Consider the following 27,952-nt stretch of genomic DNA (forward strand, 5'->3'; position numbering starts at 1 on the left):
CTGAGGCTTGGGGAGCAGGGGAAAGGTGATTGGGAAAAGGTGCGACAACTGTCTTCTGCGCAGGCAAAACTAAGCTTCAGCCCTCGGCACATTCAAAAGGTTACTGAGTGGAGAGTGGACATTCACGCATGCTCAGTTGAATGGTCAGTGGTCCTATCCAGCTTTAATCAACTCAGCTCGAAAAAGACACAGGTGACTCCAAGTTCCTGGAAAACAACTCAGGCAAACATCTTATTGTTTAGGCTAAGTGCTGCTTGGAGGAATTCCCTGCTGGTGCAGTGGTTAAGAATCCACCTGCCCATGCAGGGAACACGGGTTTGAGCCCTGGTCCGGGAAGATCCCACATGCTGCGGAGCAACTAAGCCTATGCGCCACAACTACTGAGCCTGTGCTCTAGAGCCCGCCAGCCACAACTACTGAGCCCAAGTGCCACAACTACTGAAGCCCGTGTGCCTGGAGCCCGTGCTCCGCAACAGAGAAGCCACCGCGCTGAGAAGCTCGTGCACCGCAACGAACCATAGCCCCTGCTCGCCACAACTAGAGAAAGCCTGTGCACAGCAACGAGACCCAACGCAGCCATAAATAAACAAATAATGAATAAATAAAATGACCTTGATTAGTGAAGGCAGATGAAATGGATTTGACCCACAATTTCAATAACCCAACCATCATGTGACCATATGTTGTTCACTTGTACACTCCTGCTTGAGAGAAACAATGTAAGTTTGGGAGTAGCTTCAAATTTTACTTCAAATTCTAACCCCCAAAATGAACAAAGTCACTGAAGCTTCATTTAAGCTTCTCGATTAAATTTTAGAAACAATTCAACAAATATATTTTGAACACCCATAGTGAACAAGACACTGAGTTAGTCTAATAGCTGTTCGGAGAGAGCCAGAATTTGTCCTCAAGTCGCTTCTAGTTTACTATGGGACACTGCTAGAAAATGTAGGCTTTATTGTTATTCAGGTGTGATAAGCCAACACATCAGCAGAGGATGGCCATTGAAAAGACAGTTTGTTGTCAGAGGAGGGGCAGACCACACATGCACTGCAGGGCCACGTGGGGAGGCACGGGGGCTGGTCAGGAGGCAGAAGGAGTGAGGGAAAGCTTGGGCAGGAGCCTTTGTTGTGGGTTTCACAAGAAGGAATGGGTGAGGCAGAGTAAGCAGGCTGAGCAGGGTCAGGATTGGATAGTTTCAGTAATTCCAGTGGCTCTGGGGCACAGAGGTGGTCCATGGTTATCTGGTGCCTTGGCCCTGCGGTAGTTAGGGCAGGAGGGTAGTGGCCCAGGAATGAGAGCCCAGTAAAGGAGGTGGGGGGGGGGGGTGAGCACTGGATTTGGGGGGTTTGCATGTGAAAGGCCTGTCTGCTCTCTAGGAACAGCTAGCCCTGGGGTGGAGGTGGGAACAGTCTCCCCAGGGTCAGCAAGTCCCCAGATACCAAAACACCAGAATAAAAAGACATGCTTAACACAGAGACAGGGCAGGTGCCTATTCTAGCATTGTATTGTACAAGGAGGAAAGCTGTAAGTAATAAAAACAGAAGCACACTTGGGATGTTAAGAGGAAAAGATTATTTCAAGAATACTTGTTCTGACAAAGGCTAATGGAAGAAATGGCTTTTCAGCAGGGCGGGGTGAGGGGAGAGAATCCCAGCTCTGCATCCATTGGCCAGTTGCCCACCCTGGGCAAATCACTTAAACCCTCTGACCGAAGTTTATTCTGTTTATATCTTGTGTATATCTGTGTATATTCTGTTTATATCAAACTTGTGCAGAACAAGTGAATACCTCAGTTGTTTCTCTCCCTGTGACCTGCATCAGAACTGCATGGTGGGCTTCCCTGGTGGCACAGTGGTTAAGAATCCACCTGTCAATGCAGGGGACACGGGTTCGAGCCCTGGTCCAAGAAGATCCCACATGCCGTGGAGCAACTAAGCCCGTGTGCCACAACTACGGAGCCTGCGCTCTAGAGCGCGCGAGCCACAACTACTGAAGCCCGTGCGCCTAGAGCCCGTGCTCTGCAACAAGAGAAGCCACCGCAATGAGAAGCCCGCGCACAGCAACGAAGAGTAGCCCCCGCTCGCCGCAACTAGAGAAAGCCCGTGCGCAGCAGCGAAGACCCAACACAGCCAAAAAAAAAAAAGAAAAAAAAGAAAGAACTGCATGGAGGGTCTGTTTAAAATGCAGCTTCCTGGGACTCAGAATCAGACTATGAGGATGGGGCCCAGGAGTCTGCATGTTAAAAAGCCCCTCATTCCCACCCTAGCTGATCCTCAGGAACACTGAAGTTGGAGACCTAGGGAAAACAAGCTAGGTGCATTCTAGAATCTAAAGAGTAAAATACTATACATATGTAAAGAAATCTTAGGTACTTATTCCAACCATTACCTTCGCTGTGCTTCAGTATCTTCTACATGTCAGCTCTTAAACAAGAATTATGTTTGGGTTGCCTGCCTCACGTAGCATCTGCTGAGCTAGGTGTTAAACACAGGACGACAGAGGTACAGCCCTGGCTCTGCCTCCTCTGCCCTGGCTGTCTGAGGCTGGCTGCTGGGGAAGGCTGGTACTACAGATGCTCTGATGGCCTCAGGAGGGAACACAGTCAGGGCACCAAGTCCCCTCAGAAGGCCAGCAGGCTCCACGCCCAGCTTGGCCTCCAGTGCAGCTGTGTGATCTTTCGAATTCCATGTTTATCCCCGGTATTTCTATTTTTAGCTCAGATTTTTTAAAAAAAAATATGAACTGACAGACTAACTGAAAGTGATTGGGGCACTTTCAAGGGAAAATACGTGGGTAAGAATTATGAATAATGCTGAGTCCTCTGGCCTTGCCTAACTGGGGTCTCGGCAGATGGTACTGTGGCAACCGGTGGTGACTGGGAAGGTTGAGAGGAAGGCTTAGTAAGCCGCGCTAGTTTGGCCTTGGGGTCTCTGTGTTAATCCTCCCAGAAGACCTCCAAGGTGCACTTCCCCCTGTGTCTCTAGTACAAAGAGGCTCGGGCGGATTCAGGTGATTGCGCAGGATTCATGGAAGGAAGGGGTGGAGGGGATTCCGGGCAGCTGTTCGATTACAGAGGCCCCTTGCTTTCCCAGCCAGGCTGCCTCAAGAAGATACCGGAACCCCGGGGACTGGGGTTAAAAGGCATGCTTCTAACTAATGACTTTATAAAACCCTGGTGATGTAGCTCTCACTTTATGAACTGAAAAACTTTCAGTTACTGCCTTTCACAGAAACCATGCTTATCGGATCTCTGACAGAACAACCCAAACCCTGGCTGCAGCTTTTGTTCTGCGTTTTCCTTCTACTCCCCTAGTAATCATGCAGTAATTATCGTGTTGGTAATTACCTCATTAGTAATTTGGTGTGAGAAAGCTCCGGGAAAGAATAATAAAAGGGGTGTCTCTTTATAGCGAAAAGATTACAAATGACAATTGCAGTTTTCATAGCCTTTAAACCCTCACTAAAAGAAAAGGGAGAATTTTTCCTGCACAATGTTTTGAAAAGTGTCAGCATAACTCTTAATCAATACATGTTTCTCCAAGTTTTCCTTGTGCTCTGAAGAGCCCATTCCTAAGTGAGTGAAAGCCCTCTGAAAGTTCTAGAAAAGAAGAGTAGCAGCAACAATGATGAGCAGCCTCACATGCCCCACTGCCCCTCGTAAAACTGAGAAAGACACACCCGCCAACGGAACTAGTATCCTGGTCATTGGTCTCCGGCGCCAGCTCCTCAAAGTCCATTCTGCTGAAGCCAGGTCAGAAGCCCCTGGAGGCCAAGCCTCTGTCCTGCCTGGGCCTACCCAGCGTGGCTTTTGGCCTGAGGAGTGGAGGAATGTGAGTGGGCTCTCGGCACAGCAGGGCTGGCTCCCCACCGTCTGGTCATTGACTGCCACGCGCCCCTGTGCTCCCTACCCTCAGGACTCTGACCACAGGGGTCTTTGTGAATTTGCTTTCACCATTTTGACCTTGAAAAGCCCGATGTTCTGCATCTTTGGTGAATTCTTAATTATCAAGCTTCAACTGTAACTTCTTTGACATTTCTGCCCCCTCTCCCGTAAAGTGGAATCAATCTTCTCATTTATTTGCCCTTAGCACTTTTTACATACTTCCTGTGTGAGATTACTCATTCATTTAGCACCTATCTCTACTCAGAGTGTCATCTGCCTGGCCTGGAGATGGGGACACAGCTACTGCAGCCCACTCACCTGTAATCTCTCACGGGGACTGTTGAAGTAGCCTCTCCCTGGCCACCCTGCTTCCTCCTTGCATAAGTAGTGGCTGTTCTTAACCTCCTAAAATGACCAGTGAATCGTGGTGCTCAACACTAGATGGGGTCTCCTCACATCCTGCAGTGACTCCCGACTCACACAGAATAAAATCATATCCCTCGCTCGTATGTGCAAGGCCTACCCATCTGCCTGTCCTTTTCTGCTCCCATCTCCCTTGACCTTGGTCCCTCACACGGCTCTTGCCTCAGCATCTTAGCATCCTGCTGGAGCACTCTTCCCCACACATTCACAAGGCTCACCCATCAGGTCTCTGCCACATGTCCCTTCATCAGAGAGGTTGTCCTTGACCCTAGGTAACACAGCACAAACTGACACAGGCATATGTGACTCTCTGTTCACCTTTATTAGTCTTGTTAGAACTTACCACCACCTGACCTATTATATAACTGCTTATTGCCCGTCTCCCCTCACCGGAATGTATGTCACTCCCTCCAAGACAGCAGGGACTTGGTCTCTTCTGGCCTCTGTTGTATCCCAATCTCCTGTCCAAAGAATCCAGGTTAATATATGTCGAATAAATGAATGAGTGAATTACTGAGCATCACTCTGTGATCCCTCAGTAGTTACTGATGGAAAATCCTGTGTGCTCAGGTTATCTGCCCAAGGAGGGAGATTTAATTTCAAGTCATATGAGGATTAACCTAAAGAACAATAGGCAGGTGGGCCTGTTGGAAAGATCATTTGCCTTCACAAGTCCTGCAGGATAGGGATTTATGAGCAAACACCAAGGAACTTGCAGAACACAATGGGATGATTTCTAATGCCCTCTAAATGGTAACTCAAGTGAAATACTTACATAAAGGTACGTTGCAAACTGTTAGGTTCTGCGCAGATAGCATCTCTTGTCGTTTTTAATGACAACATGTATTAGCAACTTTAAAATAATCAGTCTATTCTGGCGGGGAAAATAAAATAAACAGACTAGGACTTGAGCGACTTGATTGCTGGTTCCCTCTCTGCCACTAGTTTTTATGCCACTCCATGGAGTTACTTTCCCTCTCTCCACTTCATTTTCCCAATTTGTAAAATTAATATACTGGATTAAATCATCTCCAGAATCTACCAGCTCTAAAATTCCACCACATTTCCCCAGGATTAACTCTCCTGATTGGTTCTAGTTTCTTCTTTCTACTCTTTCCTAGTCCAGAAGATCCTTGTTCTTTACCTGAAAATTTGTTATGTATACCCCTGAGGTCCTTATGTCTTTTTTGAATAGTAGACAGTTAGCAAACAGTAGATTATAGACTAGTAAAAAGCAGAAATGATGGTACCTGAAGCATATTTATTCTGTGAGAAAGGAAGGAAGAAGAGGGATAAATATACTGACTTACTTCCAAGAATTGGGGGAGAAGATAAAGTTCATGGGGCCTGCTTTAGTTGTTACTGTCTGTTTTTGCGAGTCATTCCTTTACACGCTTTTGCACAAGAATTACAGAGAATTACACATTGACTCTTCCCTCTGGCAAATTATAATCCCAGATAGCTGGATATGGAAAGACCCAGAAGAACATGTGAAGGAGATCTTGCCCACCTAACTTGGTATCCTTGGGCAAATGCCCAGAATTGGAGTGGACGAGAACACAGAGGAGCCTGCCCAGTTTCACTCCGCCAGTCACTTTCTAGGTGACCTTGGGTAAGGCACCCCCTACACCTCATTTTCTTGGAAATGGAATAGAGTTAATAGGGTTGAAGTGAGAATTCAATAAAAAGGCTCAGTGAAGTAAAGTAACATGCCTCCAAGGTCACAGAACTAATCATTTGGAGCCCAGAGCTCTCGTAGGAAGTGGATATAAAAGGAATCAAAAGAGACTCATAGTTTTAGACTATCTGTTGATTAACAGATTTAAAGTAAGAAATGTCTATATGGTGCCCGCAGAGGTAATTTCACCATCGCTGGAGATTTACTCACTCACACACCTGGTGTCCATTGCAGCAAAATATGCCAGAAATGCCTTGGCAGGTGGTATTTGCTGGATGGAATTGTATGATCCCATCTAAGTAACATAACTGGATACTCAGTGCCTATCTCCTGGGACAGCAGAAATGATCACTTTACATTGATCTGCTTTTAGATCTGACCTTGGTATTCCTTCCTGTCTCCCCCTAAATATATCAAAGCACCACGGATATAAGCGTTTTCTCCTTCAGCTGAGTTTCACTGCTCTCGTGCTGAGGTTTGTGTTCAGAAGCAAGCCTGTGATCTTCTGGTCGCCAGCCTTTGAGTCTGCCTCTCTTTCCCCCTTTTCGTGTTTGAGTTTTGTTAGCTCAGAGAGCCACCTGACAGTCATCCATCGTCAGGGCTGTGAAAGTGCATCTGTGCCGCGTCCTGCTGGCTCTGTGTTAAATGATCTCATCTGGAGGAGGGGCAGGGAAGGGGGTTAGCAAAGGGCGAAGGTCAGGTAAGAAAATACTTTTGCTGTATTTCATTAAGTCATCACACTATCAGAGCAAGGTAGATGACATTACCACCGTTTTACAGATGAGGAAACTGAGGCTTAGGAAGGGCAGGTGACTCTCTTGGTTACACAGCTGGTCAATGGCATGTTTGAGATTCAAACCCAAGCTCTTTCTGATAGGCCAGGCTTTGTTGGGAATGAATGGAGATTGTGAAAGAGTGACCCCCAATACTTGGATATGGCCTACAAGCCTGCCAACAATTAACTTTTTACCCAGCTGCAACCCTCTTGGAGGTAATTCAGCTGGTACTTAAACTAGTCACACTGGCCCCTCAGCATGTGCCTTGAGCCTGGGGCTGTGCCCAGCCCTCTCCAGACACGGTTTCTTTATTCATCACCTTCCATCCACACGGTCATGGTAAGTTTAAAGTGATGTTTCCCAAAATGAGTTCCTCTGACCAGCTGTATTAGAATCACCCAAGGAGCCTGTTAAAATACAGACTCCAGGACTTTATCCCAGGGGTGCGAACAGTGGAATTTTCACTATTAGCAAATTCTCTGGTAATGTTTGCCACTCAAAGTTGGAGGACAGTTGTTTTTAAAAGGTAATAAATTCTTGTGATTAATGCAACACTGAAAATCACTACTTTTTTGAAGGCTTTCTGAGCTAAGCATTTTGTATATGAAGTGCAGTTATAGGTTCTTCTAGTGAACAGTGAGTGAGTTTAGGAAAGAGAAAGGAGGAAGCTGGAACTCAGTACAGGCTGAGGCAAGTGAATATTTCTGGGCAGTCAGAGGAATTTGAGGGAGTTTATTTTTAGGACTGATTGTAGTCACAACTATAAAATTCAAGTCCTGGTATAAATAGTTTGGAAAATGGCCTCCATTCTGGACTTGTGTAATATTCTATGATGTATCGAGTAGCCTCTTACATATTTAAGTAAAATATTTATAATCAATTTTATAAGATGCAAAATTATAGAAACAGATTCATTTCTTCAATATCCCTTTTTTAAGTTAAAAAGTTTTGATAGAGGTATAGTTGATGGACAATATTATATGTTTCAGGTGTACAACATAGTGATTCTCAATTTTTAAAGACTGTACTCCATTCATAATTATTATGAAATATTGGCTGTATTCCTTGTGCTGTACAATATACCCTTGTAGCTTGTTTATTTTATACAGAGTAGCTTGTACCTCTTAATCCCCTGCCCCTATTTTGCCACTCCCTCTTCTGTCTCCCCACTAGTTTTTTCTCTGTTTTTCAATATCCTTTAATGAATATCAATTCTGTGCCAGGTGCAATGGGTTACCAAAAATAAGTAAATAAATAAGCTGGTGAATTCTACCAAATGTTCAACAAGAATCAATCCCAATCCTTCACAGACTTGTCCAAAAAATAGTAGAGGAAAGAGCGCTTCACAATTCATTCTGTAAAGCCAGTGTTACCTGTTACCAAAACCAGACAAAGGCATGAGATTCACCTGCAAAGGTGGGAGGTGTGAGCCCGAGTCACCTGCTCATTCTCTGACTCTGGCAGGCAGATTTCAGGGAGCGGGTGGGACAGAAAGATCAGCTGTGATGAAAACAATGACAAGACGGTGGTAGTGATTATAATTACAACAGGGCGGGCACGCTGTCACACGCACAGACTGAAATTCAGCCATGTGATTTTGTGAGACATCTTCTCTAAGGTAGATCCTGGTCTTTGCCTTTCTCTAGATAGCTCCTTTCTGTGGATAATTATAATGTATTAACAGAAGTTATTAAAATTAAATATTTATCTTATGAGCAACAATCGGGACTCTTGCTCCTGTGTCAGCGAGATTTACTCTCCCTGACTTCTCTTCTCCCCCCTCAGCCGTCGTTCCCCTCCTATTCTCTCCTGTCCTATAATAAGAGCGCGCTCCATAGAACCCCAGCACACCCCTGCCCGTATAGCTCCAGCCTTGTTTCACAACTTGAATGCAGATCCAGACCCAAATCCAGCCTCTCTCATTGTTTTACTTGGTTATGACTCCTGCCGTTTATGGTAATCCTTTGACAGCCAATCAGGTGATGGCGTCTTCAGAATAAACTGTTTCCTTTCCAGTCCCTTTGGTCTCAAAATTTTAAAATACATTTGAGTCACTTAGTATTTAGACCAAAGCCTTTTATCCTTTGTAGTGAAGTCTTTATTGAGTGAGAGCGGAGCTAATGCAGAATAAATGTACTTGTGGTTCAGAATGTCAAAGAAGCTCCCACCCCGACTTTCTTCGGCTCAGGTTGACCTGCCAGCGTCCGGAGCAAAGACATGCGAGAAAGATCCTGGGGTGGAGTCCCTGTGAGTCTGGGCCCCGGCACTGCCACCTGCCAGCTCTGTGACTTTAGATGGGGCACTTTTCTTCTCTGAGCCTCCATGTTCTAATGTGTAAAATAGGAATAGTCACTTCTATCTTGAAGGATTGGTTTGAGATTAAATTAGATCAAGGGTGTGAATCAACTATGAAAGCTTCTGGCGCACAGTAGGCTTTCACTAATTGTAACTCATAGGGTAGGACAGAATAGTAAGGCGACTTTATTTTTGCCTCCACTATCCCTTCAAATTTATTCTGGGACAAGCTCTTCCCGTACCCTGGCATGAAATTTTGGGCAAGTCCCATCACTTGTACATCGGATTTCAGTGAATGAAAGTCCTTCAGTCATTAAAAAGTCCAGTCTCGGGCTTTCCTGGTGGCGCAGTGGTTGAGAGTCTGCCTGCTGATGCAGGGGACACGGGTTCGTGCCCCGGTCTGGGAAGATCCCACATGCCGCGGAGCGGCTGGGCCCGTGAGCCGTGGCCGCTGAGCCTGCGCGTCCGGAGCCTGTGCTCCGCAGCAGGAGAGGCCACAGCAATGAGAGGGCTGCGTACCGCAAAAAAAAAAAAAAAAATAGTCCAGTTCCCCTGTTGTAGTTTTGGGTCAGTCTAGCTCAAGTTAAGGCTCTTCCCCTCCTGCAACTCTGCCTGCTCCAGAGTGGAAGTCTGTGGTGGGACTTATGTCCCACCTGTCCTGCTCCCCTCCTCCAGCACTCCACCTGCCCAGGTTGGTGTTCAGGGAGCGAGAGCCAAGGGAGGAGAGCAGGAGGGTTCTAGCCTTGGACTGACGCAGTCGTGGTGACCGGTGCTGTCCGGACCGGCAGCTGTGTGGGGTGGACTCTCTCTTGTGGGCACCGTGCGGGGTTCTCTGGAGACCCCCACTCATCACGCGGATCTCAGCCTGCAGGTCCCTTGATAAAAGACCTCCAGCAACTCCACTTATTGCTAGCCAAGGTCGTGACCCTTAACACCCTCAGCTCCTGTTCCCTCATCTGTGAAACGAGAACGATAACAAGAGCACTAGCCTCATAGGTCCTCTGTGACCTATGAGAGAACGCACAGAATGAACTTCCTACGGCCCCTGGCACTGAGAAGGTTCTCTGTGATGTGAGCTGCCTGCACTGCCATCACCATTATCATGATCAATCTCAAAGCAAATCAATCTCTAAGTGGGAAAATTCCTCATTTTCATGTCCTTTTGTTGCCAACCCTCCCTCCTCTTACTGTTTGGCCAGAGCATACACACGCACACACATAGGAACACAAATGGGACATACAGGCATGGCCACATGTGCAGAGTAGTGGCTGTTTGGGGGTGTCTCAGTTCCTGACTCCCTTTGATGCTGGCTCTCCTGCAGAAGCACCCTAGGTGCCCTGTCCCCCACCACCCCGACTTGTGTCTCTCTTACACTGTCCCTCACTAATTAAGTGGTGGGCCTGTGTGAGGCCATCCGCTGCTGGATTGTCAGCCATCTCTCTCCCACGATCCCTGGGACTCCCCTAATGGCCCCGGAGTTTCCTGCAGCAGAAAGACAGGGCTCATCCCATTGCTGGGAAATCACACACAGGAGCCTCTGTGTTAAATGATTATAAGCGTGAAGATGATTTTTGAATCTCATGCAGTGATGCTCTGCGTACTTTTCCTTCTGCTTTGAGTTATTTCTTTTTAGGTTTTGCATAGCCTGGTTTTGCTCCAAAAAAACAAAAGTACTAATAGGATGATGGGCTGTTTCCAACTTGTGATGCATTTCTCCTGTCACCTGTCACAATAAGACTTCATTCGTCACCCCCTAAGAGTGATTAGAGCCCTGCTCCGGCCTCCCAGCCCCTGTGTTTCTTGGTTACAGCACCTCTCATACCACAGGTCTCAAGGCTGCTTATCTTTCTCCTCCGCCATCACTCAAAGGGGAGCACCTTATTCTCTCTCCCCAGGGGCTGACACGGTGCCTGGCCCCTAGGCTCTCTGAGGCCTTAGACACTCACTTCACCTCTCTGAGCGTCCTGTCCTCACCCTTAAAATGGAAGGTAATCACGTCCATCTGAAAAGGTAGTTCTGAGGATTAAATGAGTGCAAAGCATCTGGCACACCGCAGGCCCTCAGCAGAGGAAAACCATCTTATAACTGCTATAGGCACTAAGTGGGGAATTCAATAATTTGTTAGCAGAGTTGACACTAAGTTTGTAATGCTGTCATCATTAACTGAAATGTACCTGAATCCGCAGTGTCAGTCCCTCCATATCCCCAACCCCTCATTGTCCCCAGGTGGCCCAAGTCACCCCACCAAAGTACCTCCCAGGCCACATGATCACATCACTGCCCCGCTCCCAAGTCTCTAGTGACTCCTGCTGCCTCCAGAGTCAAGTCCAAGTCCAGTACGTGTTCCCACCTCACCTCTCCACCTTCTTTGCCTCCACTGCCCCTCATGTAATCCTCTGCTGTAAAATAAGGTGAGAGTCTCCAGGCGCCTGTCTGGCTCTGCTGCTCTGTGATTCTCATGCAGTTGTGTTCACCCAACAAGCCTTTTCTGAGTGTCTGCTCTGTGCCTGGCCCTGGGCTCAGCTCTGGGGACACAGCTCCTTCCGTCAAGAACCTCCAGTTAGAGGAGGAGGCAGGCTTGTCGAGAGACGAAGGCAGCAGAGAGGATGTGCTGTGGGGCTGGGGTGGGAGTCCTCTGCCTGCCTGGGGATTTAGGTGAGAGCATGTTTTTGTGAAGCACGTGGCTCACTGTGGGCCCGACACATCCCTTCTCTTCTCTCCCCCTCAGTCGCCAGGCTGATGACCTGCTCAGTGTGTCAGATAGAGAAGGCAGGGCACTGATCTGAAGGAGGCTGCCTATGAAATATTAATTGCTTCCCCCAAAGACTAGGTGTTCTGAAGGGCTTTGCTTGCCCAGCTGAAAGCTCGTGACCTTACCAGCTAGAACCTACCACTCCAGGCTGCTGGGGGAGGATGCTACTAAGACGGCTCTGTGCATAGACAATGTTCATGAGTTTATGGACGGGATCTCCTTCCTATCAAGAGCCCTGGAAAGCTCAGAGGGGGAAAGGATTGCAGGAATTTCAATGCTTCTTCCAGAAATGTCAGTGCCTCCCCTTCTCTGAAAACCCCTACTCACCTTCTGAACCCCCTCAGATTCCTCTATGGGACCTTCAGCTCCCGAGCACTTGCCCTCCTCAGGCCCTGCCATTCACCTTTGCTTTCTTGTGTTGGTGGGGCTTCTGCAGAAAGTTCCTGAAATGCAAGTTCATACTTCACCTTACTCAGGGATGCTTCACGCGTGCCTATTGAACAGAGAGCTAGCAGAGGCTCAGAGGCATGAAACAGGACTTGAAATATTGTTTGGGTGCTTGCTGTGTGCGAGGTGCTGGGTTCAATCACGGTTGCTGACCGGGACGTGGCCAGGGGTCAGGCAGGATATAGTCCCAGCCCAACACGTGCCCGTCTCAGGAATGCAGACGTTTTCCTGACCTCTTTTGGGGCCTGTATTTGAGTTGCATCTTGACACAGCGGTTTCCCCAGTCAAAAGGGGGAAGAAAAAAATTCTAGGTTAAGGACAAGCCTACGCAACACACAGAGTAATGGGAGTGTTTCGGGTTTCACAGGGCAGCTTATGGAGGTGAAATGTGGAGTTGAACAGACCTGGGCTCAAATCTGGCCCTGACTGACAGACATACCCCAAGTAAATTGTTGCCCCAATCTGAGACTCAGGGAACCTCCAGCCTTAAGGGCTGCACTGATGGTTGAAGAGCGAACGTGTAAATTCCTCCTGCCCCTGGAACAGAGAGGAAGAAGGATGTAATGCAGCCCTAGCCCTTCTCTGGCCCCTTAGCAACCAGCCTCTGAAGGCACCTGCCACACCAAATCACTGTCACGCTGGTCCCTGACCCAGGCAAGCGACAAACAAGACTTGAGTTCTATGCTGCAGCGTCATGAAGCAATTCTCGACCCCAGTTTTGAGAAAGCCCCTCCAGATTGTGTGGCCTGAAAACAGCCTCACGTTTTCTCAGACTCTGATGCCTCTGAGGATGTCTCTTGCTTCCTCAGACCTAGCAGGTTGCTGAAAGACCTCCTGCAAGTGAATTTACCGTGTGAAAAGAAAGAATGATATTGAAGCCATAAAGTTTAGTCTGCCTGGGTAAATGAAGTCCTTAATTCACTCACCCAACTGCCCACCCCTTTCCTGCCAGGCTGCTCTTTCCGTGACGCATCCCAGACTTCCCCTGACCTCAGACAAGATGGAGCATAGGCAGTCAAAGGCAGAATTTAAGGGGTACCGCTTCCAGTGAATCATTAGCAACAAGAAGCACACTGACATCCAATGCACGAAAAATGGCATCATGGAGATCACTTACTTAATGTTGTTAGGCTAAATATTATTTAATAATTTCTGAGATTTAGCTGTGCTCCAGCGCTGTCAGACTTGGAATGCGTTCGTATTTCCAAACAGAGGATTGATTTGCAGCCTTCACACATGATGATAATCCAGAATTTGTGATACTTGAAAAAAATACTTTCTTGTCCAGTTGTTTCTTTATGGCAAGTTCCTAGAAATGGAATTGCTAGATCAAAGGATAGCAATTTTAAAGGCCTCATTCACTAATTCACAAATTCAACAAATACTTATGATGTTCCAGACCCTCTCTGGGCCCTGCAGTTACTGTAGTGCCCTGCTGCACTGGGCCAGGCTACACTTTCCCCACATCCTTGACAATAGTGGGTACTGTGATTCTTTCTCTGTTTTGGCCATCTAAATGAAAATAGTAATATATTCCCAATGGCTTAAGATTTAAAGGTAAAAAATAAATACATAAAGAAGAAACTCTAGGTAAATATTTATATGATTACGGCATAGAGAAGGGTTTTTAAAGGTTTTTAACCTCAAGAGTGAAAGGATAAAGGAAAAGATTGATAGAATAGGCCATGTGCAAATTTAAAGCTTATATATGGATGTAGCCACAAGCGAGGAAGTCACGCTGACTCTTGTCCCTCCTCAGGCCTTATGTACACAGCTTTCCAGTGATGCTCAGGAGACTGCTGAGGAACACTGGGGTCTCTCATCATGGACTTGTCTAAACACCCTGAGGCCCCTAGAGCAGGGCTCTAGTCCAAACAGGGGGCCATGGTAGGTCACTGTTATGTAAGCTGGGATTTGCATAGACATAGATAGAGCCATAGAGAGGTAGGCAAAGGACAAGCTGGGAAACACAGTGGCAAAGAAATATTATGTCTTATTTTTATCTCTAATACTTATAGAGATTCATACCAATCAATAGGAAAAAGAATAGTAGACAAGTAATTGTAACTGCTACGTGTTACTTTTACAATTAAAAAAGTAGAGACAAGGGTGTTTATTTACATGTTCAGCAACACTGACTGGGCGAATGGTCAAACATTCCAGCCTCCAAACCAGGCACCTGGGACACAGAGAGGGCTTGGAAGCCCTGGCTGTCCTCCCAGGCCTCCCAGATGGGCTTGGAAACAGCCAAGAATGCAGTGTGAGCAACCAGACAAAGAAGCTGGTACAGGGAAGTCCCAGGGCACTAAAGGAGGCAGGGGTCAGCTCCCTGCAAGGGGAGGAATGTCAGGAAAGAAGACAAGACAGCTGGATGTTTTAACAGCTTTATTGAGTTATAGTTTACATAACATAAAATTAACCCCTTTTAAGTACAGTTTGATGAGATTTAGTAAATTTATGCATCGGGGCAACTGTCCCTGAAAGATGGTATTAGAATATTGTCATCTGTCCCACTCATTTACAATCAATCCTCCTTCCCACTCCCGGGCCTAGGCAACCATTGATCTTTCTGTTTCTATAATTTGCCTTTTCTATCAATTTCATATAAACAAAATCATATATGTCATATCTCTGTCTGGCTATTTCATTTAGCATGATACTTTTGAGATTCACCCATGTTAGTTCATTCCTTATTATTGCTGAGTGTTATTCCGTTGTGTGGATTTACCATTTTCTTTATTTGTTTATTGGTTGATGAATATTTGGGTTGTTTCTAGCTTTTTGGCTACCATGAATAATACTGTTATTAATATTTGTGTATCAATTGTTTGTAGATGTGTATTTTCATTTCTCCTTGGTACTTAGGAATAGAATTGCTGAGACATGTTGTAAGTGTATGGTTAATTTAAAAACAATGTTTTTTCCAAAGTAGCTGTACCATTTTACATTCCCATCAGCAATGTATGAGAGATCCAGTTGCTCCACGTTCTTGTCAACACTTAGTCAGTGATCTTTATTTTAGCCATTTTAGTGAGTGTGGTGGTATTTCATTGTGGTTTTAATTTGTATTTCCCCTTAAAATGTGGTGTTGACCATCTTTTCATGTACTTATTTGCCATTTGTATATCTTCTTTAGTAAAGTGTCTATCAGTAGTTTTCCCATTTTAAAATTGGGTTGATTGTCTTTTATTATTGAGTTTTAAGAGATCTTTATATATTCTGGATACAAATTTTTAATCAGGTATATGTTTTGCAAATATTTTCTTTTAGACTATGATTTGTCTTTTCCTTGCCTTAATGGTATCTTTTGAAGACTAAAAATGTTATTTTTGGTGAATTGAATTTATCATTTTTTAAATTTTATTGTTTTTGCCTTTTGTGTCATATCTGAGAAATCTTGGCCTACTCCAAGGTCACAAAGATTTTATTCCATGTCTTCTTTATGAAGTTGTATCATTTTCAGGTTTACATTTAGTTTAGGTCTATAGTACATTTCTAATTAATTTTTGTGTGTAGTGTAAGTTAGTGGTTGAGATTAATTCTCTTTCCATATGGATATCCAGTTTTCCCAGCACCATTTGTTGAAAAGACTATCCTTTCCTCTATTGAATTACCTTAGCACCTTTGTCAAAAATAAATTGACCATATATGTGAGCAATGATATGATGGTAAATGTTTAACAACTAACTCTCTGGGAAAAAGAAGGGGCTTAATTTGTAGTGTTGGCCAATTTCCTGGTATGAATACTCTTACATGGCTCATTTCAAGCTACCAATAGTTTAACACTCAGCTCACCAGATTCCTGAAAATTTGACAGTCAGCTCTGTAAGCCAGGATAGGCCAGCTTCAACATACTACCGTATACAAAGATCAATTTCTGAACTCTCTATTTTGTTCATAGATCTATGTGTCTATTTTTATGCCAGTAACATACTTGATTACTATAGCTTCATAATAAGTTTTAAAATAAGGAAATATAACTTCTCAGACTTTGTTTATCTTTCTCAAAAAATTTTTATCAATTCTATATCTCCTGTATTTCTATATAAACTTTAAAATCAGCTTGTCATTTTCTACAAAAACTCCTGCTGGGATCTTGATAATATTTGCTTTGAAATTTATAGATCAATTTCTAGATTTGCCATCTTAGCAATATTAAATCCTCCAGTTTATGAACATTGTATATGACTTCATTTGTTTAGGTTTTCAATTTCTCTCAGCAATATTATGTAGTTTTCAGTGTTCAGGCATTGCACTTCTTTTGTTAAACTTATTCCACAGCATTTTATTCTTTCTGATGCTGTTGTGAATGGATTTTTAAATTTTTTATTTTCTTGTTGTTTGAGACTAGTCTATAGAAATATAATTAATTTTTGTATATTCATTGTGTATCCAGTAACCTTGCTAAACTCACTCATTTGTTCTAGAACTTTTTGTAGATTCCTGATGATTTTCTAAGTGCAAGATCATGTTATATGCAAATAATGACAGTTTTACTCTTCTCTTCTAATCTATATGCCTTTAATTTCTTTATCTTGCTTTATTATACTGGCTATGGCCTCCACTACAATGTTGAATAAAAGTGATAACAGTGGACATCCTTGCCTTATTCCTGATCTTAAGGGGAAAGCATTAAGTCTTTCACCATAGAGTATAATGGTAGTTGTAAGGTTTTGGTAGATGTCCTCTATTAGGTTGAGGAAGTTCCCTTCTTTTCCTAGTTTACTGAGATTTTTTTAATCATGAAAAGGTGTTAGATTTTGTCCAACATTTTTTCTGTATCTATTAAGATGATCATATGGTTTCTGTTCTTTATTCTATGACAATGGCATATTACATTAATTTTTCTTTTTTTTTTTTGTATCTTAAACCAAGATTGCATTCCTAGGATAAACTTCACTTGTTAAACCTTCTTATATGTTGCTGGATTTGATTTGCTAATCTTTTGTTAAGGGTTTTAATATCTATATTCATGAGTAATATTGGCCTGTAGTTTTCTTAAGATGTGTTTGACTGGCTTGGTATCAGGGTAATACGTGACTTTACCCATCTTAAAATGAGTTAGGAAGTGTTCTCTCGTCCTCTATTTTGAAAAGAGATTGTTAGGCTGGGTGGTTTTTTTTGTTTGTTTGCGGTACGTGGGCCTCTCACTGTTGTGGCCTCTCCCCTTGCGGAGCACAAGCTCCGGACGCGCAGGCTCAGCGGCCATGGCTCACGGGCCCAGCCGCTCCACGGCATGTGGGATCTTCCCGGACCGGGGCACGAATCCGCGTCCCCTGCATCGGCAGGTGGACTCCCAACCACTGCGCCACCAGGGAAGCCCTAGGCCGGGTGTTTATTTTTTCCTTAATGTTTGATAGAATTCAACAATATGAATTTTAATTCTAATGCTTGATAGAAGATCACCAGGGGCTGGATTTTCTTTGTGGAAAGATTTTAAATGACTAATTCAGTTTCTTTACTTGATATACATTTATTCAGATTTTCTATTTCTTTTTTGAGTCAGCTTTTGTGATTGGCATCTTTCTAACAATTTGTCCATTTCATCTATATTGTCAAGTTTAATGACGTGAAGTTGTTCCTAGTATTTCCTTGTAATGGAGCTACACTTTAAAGAGTAACTTAGCATAGGTCTCAAGAAGTCATAAAATGATATTATCTTTAGCACCAGCTTTATTTGTTAAAAAAAATATTCATCAAGCCCCTCCTATACACAGAGCAAAGAATGAGGAAACCTGGATTTATTGAGCACTTCACTGGATGTATCATACAATGTCCTTGGCACTTTTGATAGATCATCTCATAGGAGTGTCCTCCCAGAATTCTAGGTTTACCCAGAAGGAGGCAGCAGTCTTTCCCCCCTTTCAGGGCAACTCTCAGGGTTCCCATTTCCTGTCTTAGGAACCATTTTTCTGCAAGTAACGGACACAGGTCCTTGGGGACCGAACCATCCAGAAGAGAGTGGCCTCAACCAGATAACTATGGTCTTGTAGCACAAGTCCCGCATTCCTGCGAATAATAAACGCAGACAATAACGCGAAAGTGGGGGCTAGCAAGCAAGGAAGGGGAACTGTAATTTTCTTATAACCTCTCATCTAGCTCTTACTCTTTTCTACTTGAGGTGTATTTGTATGTGCACTTACTTTAACTACCACGTTCCCCCACTCTTATCCTCCACCTCTGCCAACTGTAGGTTTCTTATTTTGGACCCTTTTTCTTCCCGACAGTTCCTAGCGTAGTGCCTGCTAGACACTGCAACCTAAATTAATTTGTGTAGAATCAAACTGACTCCTACTTTGAGCAGTTTTCATTTTTAACTATCTGTACTCGTAATTCATATATATCATACTCATATATATCGTGCACATGGCTTTCTCTGTGTGAGGCACTGTTTCCCAGGTGCACGGGGGCCTGTGAGCCCCATGCAGCCCGTGACAGACTGAGACAGCAGTGAGCTGCAGAATGAGCCATTTGCCTAATGAGGGGAACCCACATCCCGACACTTGTCATTGCCAACTGATGCCCATGCTAGATCTTTCCATGGAAGGGAAAAGAGGATTCTTTTCCTCTCATTCTCTGTTCACATTCAGTAAGCTTCAAACTTTATATACTGACAAGTTTTTTGCCCAGTGTGTGCTTTCCTCATTTCAAAAAAAACTCACACATGGTGTGCATGTGTTTATTGGGTTTTAATGGATAAGAAGAGCAATCCTAAATGATTAGAATGTTGGCATTCTCTATAAGGTTCCCTTTCACACAAAAGAAGCTGAAAGATGCATGCAGTACATTTACATGCATAGATCGTAAAACTCCTCTCTTGACCGAGTCATCTCTAGCGGGAAGAAGCAGTCATCCACTCCCCCTAGAAGGAGAGAGAAGCCTCTCTAAGCCCCCTGCAACCCACCAGGCCCAGGGATGTTCTTTTCTTTTTAATCTACGAATCCTACTTCCTTTAACCAACTCCTGACAATAGCTTGGCAACCGACAGCATTCGCTGACTGCTTCCAACCTGAGTTCAATAAGGAGCCTGCTTCCCTTCTTCTAGAACACTTTAATATAACAAGTGTGGACACGATTTTTGAACAAAGGCAATGTTTCCATGGCAACATAAATTACTGATGAAAATCTACAGGAAGATTTTAAACCATTAAGATTTAAAAGGGTGGTTTTCTTCCTTCATAAAGCAGTTGAGGAATGTTGTTGAAAATTTCATTGTCAAGAGAATGGGGAAAGAAGTATCTTCCCCAAGGACTTAGACACATAATAAATAAATCTGGGGCTTATGGGCAGAGAAGTAGAATTTATATATGATTGTAGTTGGCAATAATCTATTATTCTAAGACTCCACTTCTGTCAAGAGGTGATCTGTACTCATTAACACATGTAGATATTCTTCGCAGCAGTAAAATTGTCCTTCTATACTTCTGTTTCATTGTTTCTTGTAAATGTCAGGCTTTTCCAAATGAGAAAGGAAGGACCAGCCTCTGTTCTCTTCTTTTACAACACCGTCTCTCCAAGGCCAAACCCTCTCTGCATTCTCCTGATGCCTCCCCCCTTCCTCTTCTGGGACCTGGCTTCATCAATCACCCAGCTCTCTCCCGTCTTCAGTCTCTCCCTCTGTAACTGCTCTTTCAATATCTCCCCTTGAGTCACTGCAAGAAAATGTGCTGAAGTGGGACAAGGCCTTAAGGAGTGAACATCTGCTGACAGCGGGCCCTCAGTATTGGAGATTCAATTAATCAGGCATTCATCGAACGCTACTTTGTTCAAGTCTAACGTGAAATGCATTCAGAAATGAACCTGCCACTGGAAGCTTCTGTCCAAATTTTGTCCACATTGGGCACCAAACCGTTGACTGCAGTGGTCAGAGAAAACAATAGCTGGACAGATATTTGATGTCTGTGTAATTGTTTAGACCTTCCCACTAACTGCGAGGTCAGTGAGGCTGGAGCAGCATCTGGCTTCCACACTGCATCTCCAGCTTCGTGACTGCGATGAAGAAGATGTTCAATCATTTTTCTTGAGCACGTGACTCTGTGATGAAAACCAAATACATTATGATACAGTTATCCACCACAGACTTGGTAATTCTGACGTTCGGGTCTTCTGCTACTAATACGTTCTCATTTAACCCCACATCAATCCTGTGAAACAGGCCTTGAGCAAATCCTTTCCAAATGAGCTCACTGAAGTTCAGAGCAAGTGAGGGACTGACTGGAGGGTTAGAGCCAAGATGGCACCCAGGTTTATTTTATTCCAGAGCCTGTGCTCTTGCCAGGGAACCACCGACTCTCTTCTGGCCCAGGTTCGATGCTTGTTCCCACCTCCCTGCCCTCGGCCTGTGCTTCCCTGAGCCCTGGCGTGTGCTGTGTGCACTGAGGCATCATTTTCTCCTGTGAGGGCCTGAGTTCCTTTGTTTCTGCTTGTGACCAGGCCCCCAGCCACGTATTTCTTAACCAGCTTTGCTGCATAGGAGGCTTTGCTACCTCTAGTGAAGGCTGCAAAATGTTCCCCCTCAGGTTCTTACAACCGGAGCATGACCGTCTCTATTCACTTGATGCCACAGCTCTGCTGGGAACTTGAACTTCCTGGGCTCTGCTCACACCAGTGCTCTCTGCCTTGCTGACCTGAACCCTGGGTTTTTAAAACTCCTTTCGATGGGAAGAGTAATTTCTGATTGGGGTCTGTATTAGAATTGATTGCTATGTAACAGATTACTCCAAAACTTAGCAGCTTAGGCCAACAAACGTTAATGATCTCAGACAGCTTCTGAGGGTCAGAAATCCAGGAACAGCTTAGTTGGGGAATTCTAGCTCAGGGTCTCTCGTGAGGTCCCCTGAACGCTTGCCTGGGGCTGAGGGTCCACTACCAGGACGGCTCACTCATATGGCTTTTAGCAGGAGGCTCGGTTCCTTGCCCCATGGACCTCTCCCTAGGGGCTGTTTGAGTGTCCTCGTGATGTGGCAGCATGCTGTCCCCAGGCTGAGTGATCCAAGAGAGGGAGAGCAAGGACGAGGCTACAATGGCTTTGTGGTGCAGTCTCGGGAGCTACGTACCATCACTTCCACCGTATTCTATTTGTTGGAAGCAAGTCACTAAGTACAATCACATTCAAGGGGCGGGGAATTAAACTTCACCTAAGGGAAGAATGTCAAGGAGTTTGTGGACATACTGTGGGAAGTGGTATATAGGCCATGAGATGCCCGTGTAGCAACTTTATGCCCCCTCCCTGGCTGGGGCAGCCCAGGGACTTCCTGTTTAGCTGTTCACAGGGGTGAGGTGGAGGCTGCATTCTGAATCCCTGTCCAGGGCACAGTGAGGATTACACAGATGCAGAAAGACAGTCCTGACCTTCAACAAGGGCACAGTCTGGGAGGGAAGGAAGATATCTACACAGGTGGCCTAGGACAAGCTGGAAGACAGTGAGTGCTACCAAGAGATGAAGGTCAGAGGAGGAAGGCCTGATTCAGCAGTGGGCCTGGGGACTCCCTGGAGGGGAGAGCACTGGATCCTGGCACGCAAGGTCATGTAATGCTTCAGCAACTGGAAGCGTGGAGGGAGTAGCGTGCCAGGAAGGGGAACCGCACAGCAGGAAAGTGCAGTCTGTGTCTGGGGAAGGGCAGCGTGGAGTCCTCCCGGGCAGAGTCGGTGGCGGTACCCGTGGCACAGTGTCGTTGTGAGGACAGCATAAGACAGTGCAGTCAGAGAACCTGGCACGCAGAAAACACTCCCTCACTGATGATACGGACGACCGATGAAGGTAGAGAAACGAGGCTGGAGTGGTCACCTGGGGCCAAGTCACAGGGCTCTGCCTATCATCCTAAGGAATCGTGACACGTGGCAGCTAGAAGGGACCTTAGCTGGGACTTGGTCCTTTAGGACACTGGGAACTGCTAAGGTGTTCCCATAGGGGCAAGTGCGCTCACAGCCGAGCAGATTTATCCTGCAGCATGTCTTGGGTGGGTCCAAGTGAGGAGATGGGGGCCAGGACCCTGATGCTGTGGTCCAGGGAGAGGAAGCGTTGAGGGCCCAGGTGAGGTGGGCACAGGGGCTGCACAGGAGGAGGTGAAGGTAGAGCATTTGTTGACTCCTTTAAAAACTCTGCCTGGTCAGCACAATCTAAAAGCCCTACTTCAGCAGGTGCTCTAAGTGTGACTGTGCTGTGATTTGAAGGTCCCAAGGGAGCAGCCCAGGAACATCTTGTCCACCAAGTCCCCACACACTGAGACGGCTCACACCGGCCCAGGCTCCCCTCCGTAGGTTTCCCCAGCACACAGGGGCCATCAGCGGAGTCCTGTAAGGAGTCCTTATGCCCAGACCTGAACATAGCAGTGGAGCCACTTCTCTGTGCAGTTGACTCACCCACAGAGGGACATCATAGTCCCAAAGCCATTCTCTGCCCCTGCAGGGATTATTAGGACATCAGTGATGCCCTAAGCCTCAAGTGATGGGGTCCATCTAGGGGACAGTGAGGCCTTGGCAATGTGGTTGGATCATCCAATCCCCATGACTTCCTTACATCCGGATACAGGAGAAGCCTTGGCATGAGGAACAGCTCTGGGAGGCCAGCGCAGCAGCCTGCAGATGTGGATCCTCCCAGTTTGCCCAGAGCCTCACTGTGGTGTGTACCAGACAGGCTGAAGGGCAGTGCTTTTTTGTGTTTGCTGCCAGGATCCAAAGTCACTATGAGCTTGAGGTGGGTTACACACCCACCCCCAAGTGTGGAGAAGCGGACAGAACGAGGCCTTTGAGTCAGGCAGACTGCGGTCCAGTAACTGCCTGACTACGTACTGGCTTGTACTGGCTTGGCCTGGCGTCCCTTCGTTTCCCCGTGCTCAGTTCCTCACACACAGCATGGGGTGAATAGCAGTGACCACACAGGGTGTTCAAAGGCTAAAGTAGGGTTAGATTCTTAAAGGGCTCAGCCTTTTAACAAGTAGGTGTTGGGCAAGTGTTTGTTAAGTTTTCCTCTCCTTCCCTGTCCTGATTCTCCGTGCCGAGGCCCCCAGCCAGCCCCTTTCCCACCTGAGGCAGCTTCACTCAGCAGGGGCGCTAGGTGCCTTCTGTCAATCTAGGGAGGATGGATTCTGTGGAAGCTTGGGTGACTTGGCATGTTTACTTTCATGAGGGAAACTCTTCCCGACAAGAGCTTAAGACTTGCGGCTCGTGGGTTTTAGGGGCGTGGTTTAAGCAGTAATAGAAGCCCCACGTGTGAGCAGCCTTCACAAGTCTCTGTAGTAGAGCAGAACCCTTGATTCTCCAGACGTTTCTTGGATGTTTTGCTCTATGCTATTCAGGGCAGCAGGGAAACACAGATAAACAGAGCTCAGTTCCTGGTGAGAATGGCCTCTGGCTAAGGCAGGAGACAAGTTTGTGAGACCATCATCATTTCAGCATGATGGGCACCGGATAGAAGCATAAGATGTTCTCTTGCCTCCAAGGAGCAAGCGCTGCACCATCTAGGCAGGCAGGAAGGGCTCAGGAGGAGGGCCAGTTGCTGACCAGAAAGGAAATCAAATAACAGCTGTTTCTAGTAAATGCCTACTGAATGCCAAACCCTTCAATCCTGAGAGAAATGTAGGAAAGATATGGAGTGTGGCTCTCAATGATGGCCCAGGGGGAGGGAAGGGTTCTGGCGGGCAAGTGAGGACTGAGGTCCTCGCCCAGCCAGGCCCCTAACCTGTAGTCTGATACAGGGTAAGTTAAAGATCTTTATCCCTCTGCAGCCACGCAAATGAGATTGGACTTGAAGGAGAGTTTTTTCATGAATTTTCTGTTATATATCTTATCCCTCGAGAGAGACAAACGGACTCATGAAAGAATTAAAGAATGTGAAACTGCTAGGTAACCACAAAGTTGGACAGTACAGTAGAGGGTCCAGGAGCCAAGAGCTGGGAGACTTTGGGCTGAGTAATCCAGGAGGGCTTCCTGGAAGAGGAGAGCCCTGAGCTGAGCCTTGAAGAATAACTAAAATTGGGACAGTCTGAGAGGAGGAGGACACCATCAGTGGAGGAATAGGAATAGTGCTGCCTCGCTCAGAAGTGTTCAGCGGCTCCCCAGGCCTCCCACTAGCATCCAGGCATGGCATTCCAGGCTCTGTACAGCCTGCTCCTAGCTCCTGCCTGCCCGGTCACCTTGCCATCCCTCCAAGAGCCCCACCCTCCCGCTCCCTGAGTGGTTCAGCCGCTCTGTGAACCTGCCCCAAATACCTCACTGCTGCCTGATTCCCCCCACCCACTTCTCTATCTGCATCCTTCAGTGCCCCCTTCCCCACTTCACCCCTCAGAATAAAGCATCCTTTCCCCTCTGTCCTTCTGAGCCCTGTCCCATTTGCTTCGTTCTGCCTTTTCTTAGGGTCACACATGGACAGACCCTGACTCACTAAACTGTAGAGACCTCAGCCTTGGCTTCCTCCTCTCTGTGGGCCACATGCCATGGCCATGGCTGGAGTTTGGCAAATGCCAAACAAATGAATGAATGAACGATCAAGCTGAAATCTGGTTGCACAGAAAGGGGAGTTGATGGTTACAGGGGACCATGAACTCGTGGCAAAAGGAACTGGACATGGCTGACCTGAGAGTGTGGCCCATACTGCTCTGGGAGGAGCATCTCAGGGCTGGGGGAGCTCAGGTATTCTCTGTGCAGTCTGTGTCATATAAACCCTCCACAGCCTTGCAGACAGCAGGCCACAGCCTGCACAAGCACCTCCAGTGAGGGCCGCCAGCACGCTGCAGCTCCAGCACATTGTCCGAGTGCAGTGGGAAGGATGTGGGCTGTGGAGCCCGACTCCCCTGGGCTGAGAATCAGCTCTGCTATTTGCCAGCTGTGTGGCCTTATGCAAGCCACTTAACCTCTCTGAGCCTTGGTGACCCTCTTTCATAAAAGGGAAATAATACTGCTTCCTTTCAAAGTTGTTGTAAGGATTATAGAGAATATACAAAACAGAAACAACCTTCCAGCTTATAAGAGGTGACTAATGAATGGTACATAATTTTTTTATGACTTATGATTAATTGTTCCATGTGGCTGGGGAAGGTTTTGTGGAGAGTTCAAAGAAAGTTCTAGGTAATAGAATTTGGATTTAAACCTAACAGCCTGTTATAAGTACAGTGAACTTATTATGGGACTCATTAACACATCCCACGTGAAGATGATGTACCAAAGTTGTTCAAGACCAGGGTGACCAAGCTGTCCCCACAAGGACACATCCCATGGTTAATGCTCACAGAGAGACACTTACCAGCCCACAGGGGCCACTGCAGAGAGAGAGAGAAAGCTGCAGAAGCTGGCCTGGGAGAAGTGACCCAGAATCAGTGCTTGGGGCCAGTGTATACCTATCTCAGCCCTCATTCTGCAAGCAGGCAGGCAGGCAGGGGTGGGAGCAGAGAATCCGGGTTTCTGCCATCGTATTTTGGGAGCCAGGTTGTTACTGCTTTGGCTACTGAGAGATGCAGGCCAAGTATCAGGGCCCGAGGGTGGGAGGAAGGAAGGGAGTCCTGGCGCCTCAGGCAGGTAATGGGGCCCGAGCCCCAGAGGCAGCCCGGGCCAGCACTGGGCCTGTGTGTAGAGCCAAAATGGCTTAGAAGTCGGGTCATGGTAACTGGTTGAGGCTACAGAGGCGAATGGGGGGAGGAGGAGGAGGGAGGAGAGGCTCCAAAAGCAGCCTTGAAGCCGAGTAGGTGGCTGCCATTAACAGAATCAGGAGGGTCTCAACCCTCCTCCCAAATCCCCTCTCTTCCCAGGTTCCACGGCTCAGGGGGGTAGTGTCCCCACCCACAAACCCAAATATCTCTCCAAGCCTGGCCTCCCTCAGCTCAGCCATGTTCGAGTCCCGCCCATTTCCCTCGACTCAGTGCCGTGTTCCGTCCCCACTGCCACGATCCTGGTTCAGGCCTCTGCTTTCCTCCCGGCTCACTGCACATCCCTTCTGGCCTCCCACTCCACCCCTCCCCCTCTGTCCCCATTCACACTGCTACCAAAGTTCTCCTCCCCAAGAAGAATCTGGCCACATGCATCCATGGCTTGAACTCATCTGGCAACTTCTTGTTACAGTCCAGACCATCCCCTTGGCGTGGCTGGCAGGACCTTCATGACCTGCCCAGCCTCTCCTGTCCTTCTCCACCAAGCTTCAACCCAGCCGCCCGAGCTGCCCGCAGGTCCTCCTGGGGGGCCGGGCCTCTCGTGAGCCTCTTTGTATGCCCCCCATTCTGCCTGGAAACCCGCCCCGCCACGTTCGGCCAGCTCCCTGTCAATCTCCATGACTCCTTCCAGAGCCCATCCTCCAACTCCCGGGCTGGTGCAGGAGCTCCTCCCTTGTGCTCCCCACTCCCTCCTCCTTCATGGAGCCTATCTTATTGTCCTGGAGTAAACTCCAGTCCCTCCCTCTCCCACACCTTGAGTTCATCCTGCCAGGCAGACCTTAAGCACTCAGTAAATGTTTTATAAACGAATGAATAAATGAATGAATGAATGAGTGCAATGGAGCAGTGAGGGAATCCAAGAAGAGTAGACAACTTGGCAGGGGAGACAAGATGATTTGGTTCTAGGGATGCTGAGTTTGAGTTGGTGGGGCATTTAGAAGTAGGTCCAACTGCACTGGAAAGGCAAGTCTAAAGCTTCAGGAGGATCTCTTAAGAAACTGTGGTCAGTCTGCTCACACATGAGCCAGTGCCCCTCAGGAGCTCAAATGACCAGGATATGGCTCAGTGTTACCAAACCAGCTTTATCAACTCAGAGACCCTCAGAGCCTGAAGGGCCTTATAAGGACATTGTCTGGTCAATTCTTTTTTTGACAGATGAGGAAACTAAGGCTCAGAGAGGGGAGGGGCCTGCTCAGCATCTACCTAGAGGCAGAGCTAGGGCTAGAATTCGTGTGTCTCCTTGGCAGCCTGAGCTCTCTCTACTGTCCCCTGTGGCCTGTTGTTTGTGGCACTCATGTCTGAGCCCTGAAGGAGGGAGTTACCATGAGGATGAGAGAGGGTGCTGGAGAGCCTCACTCCACAGATATTCGTACACTGGCTCTTCCTTTCCCACAGCACAGCTTCTCATGGCCCCAAATCAGGGGAGACTGATAAAGACCTCAGAGCCACAGAGCTTATGTATTGGATGTTTTGCACTCAACAAACAGGATGGACCCTGTGGCCTACATCAGCAGCGACATTTATTTTACCCTGTTTTGAACACTGTCACCATCTACCCTCCAGTCCTGTAACAGATCAGATATGGCTGATTAGAAACCAGGAGAGAGATTGCCATGAACAAGCAAACTGACACACTGACTCTAAAAACACCAAATAGGGATCATTTAGGGTAAGGACCAATAGCCATTCACACCAAACCCACCAAGACTCTCTTACACATCCTGTATCCCAGCACAAGTCCCCATGGTGACATCCGGTTGTGTTCAGTACATCTTGCTTATTTATGACCTGCAGGCATTTAGACATTTCATAAGGATTTTCATCTAAAGTGATTGAGGTTGTTAAGGTTCAGGTAGCACAAGAAGCAAGCCCTCTGCTATTGAAGAGAAGTATTAACTTTAAAGATCCAGGGTTACAGAGCATCTTCATCATGACAAAGGAAGGAACAGAACTGGCTTTTTTTTTGATGGTTAGTTGTGGGGTTTTTTTGTAGAGTTCTTTTTTTTTTTAACATCTTTATTGGAGTATATTTGCTTTACAGTGGTGTGTTAGTT

At 46.5% G+C, this 27,952-nt stretch overlaps 1 protein-coding gene across 1 annotated transcript in view; it reads left to right on the plus strand.

The window, feature by feature from the left end:
* The window catches only part of MAP6 (microtubule associated protein 6), an 86,735-nt gene that overhangs the window by 28,539 nt on the left and 30,244 nt on the right, over nt 1–27,952 (plus strand). The window lies entirely within an intron of this gene.

Source organism: Monodon monoceros, unplaced genomic scaffold (assembly GCF_005190385.1).
Source record: "Monodon monoceros isolate NGI ecotype Baffin Bay Population unplaced genomic scaffold, NGI_Narwhal_1 Super_Scaffold_7, whole genome shotgun sequence".
Classification (NCBI taxonomy): domain Eukaryota; kingdom Metazoa; phylum Chordata; class Mammalia; order Artiodactyla; family Monodontidae; genus Monodon; species Monodon monoceros.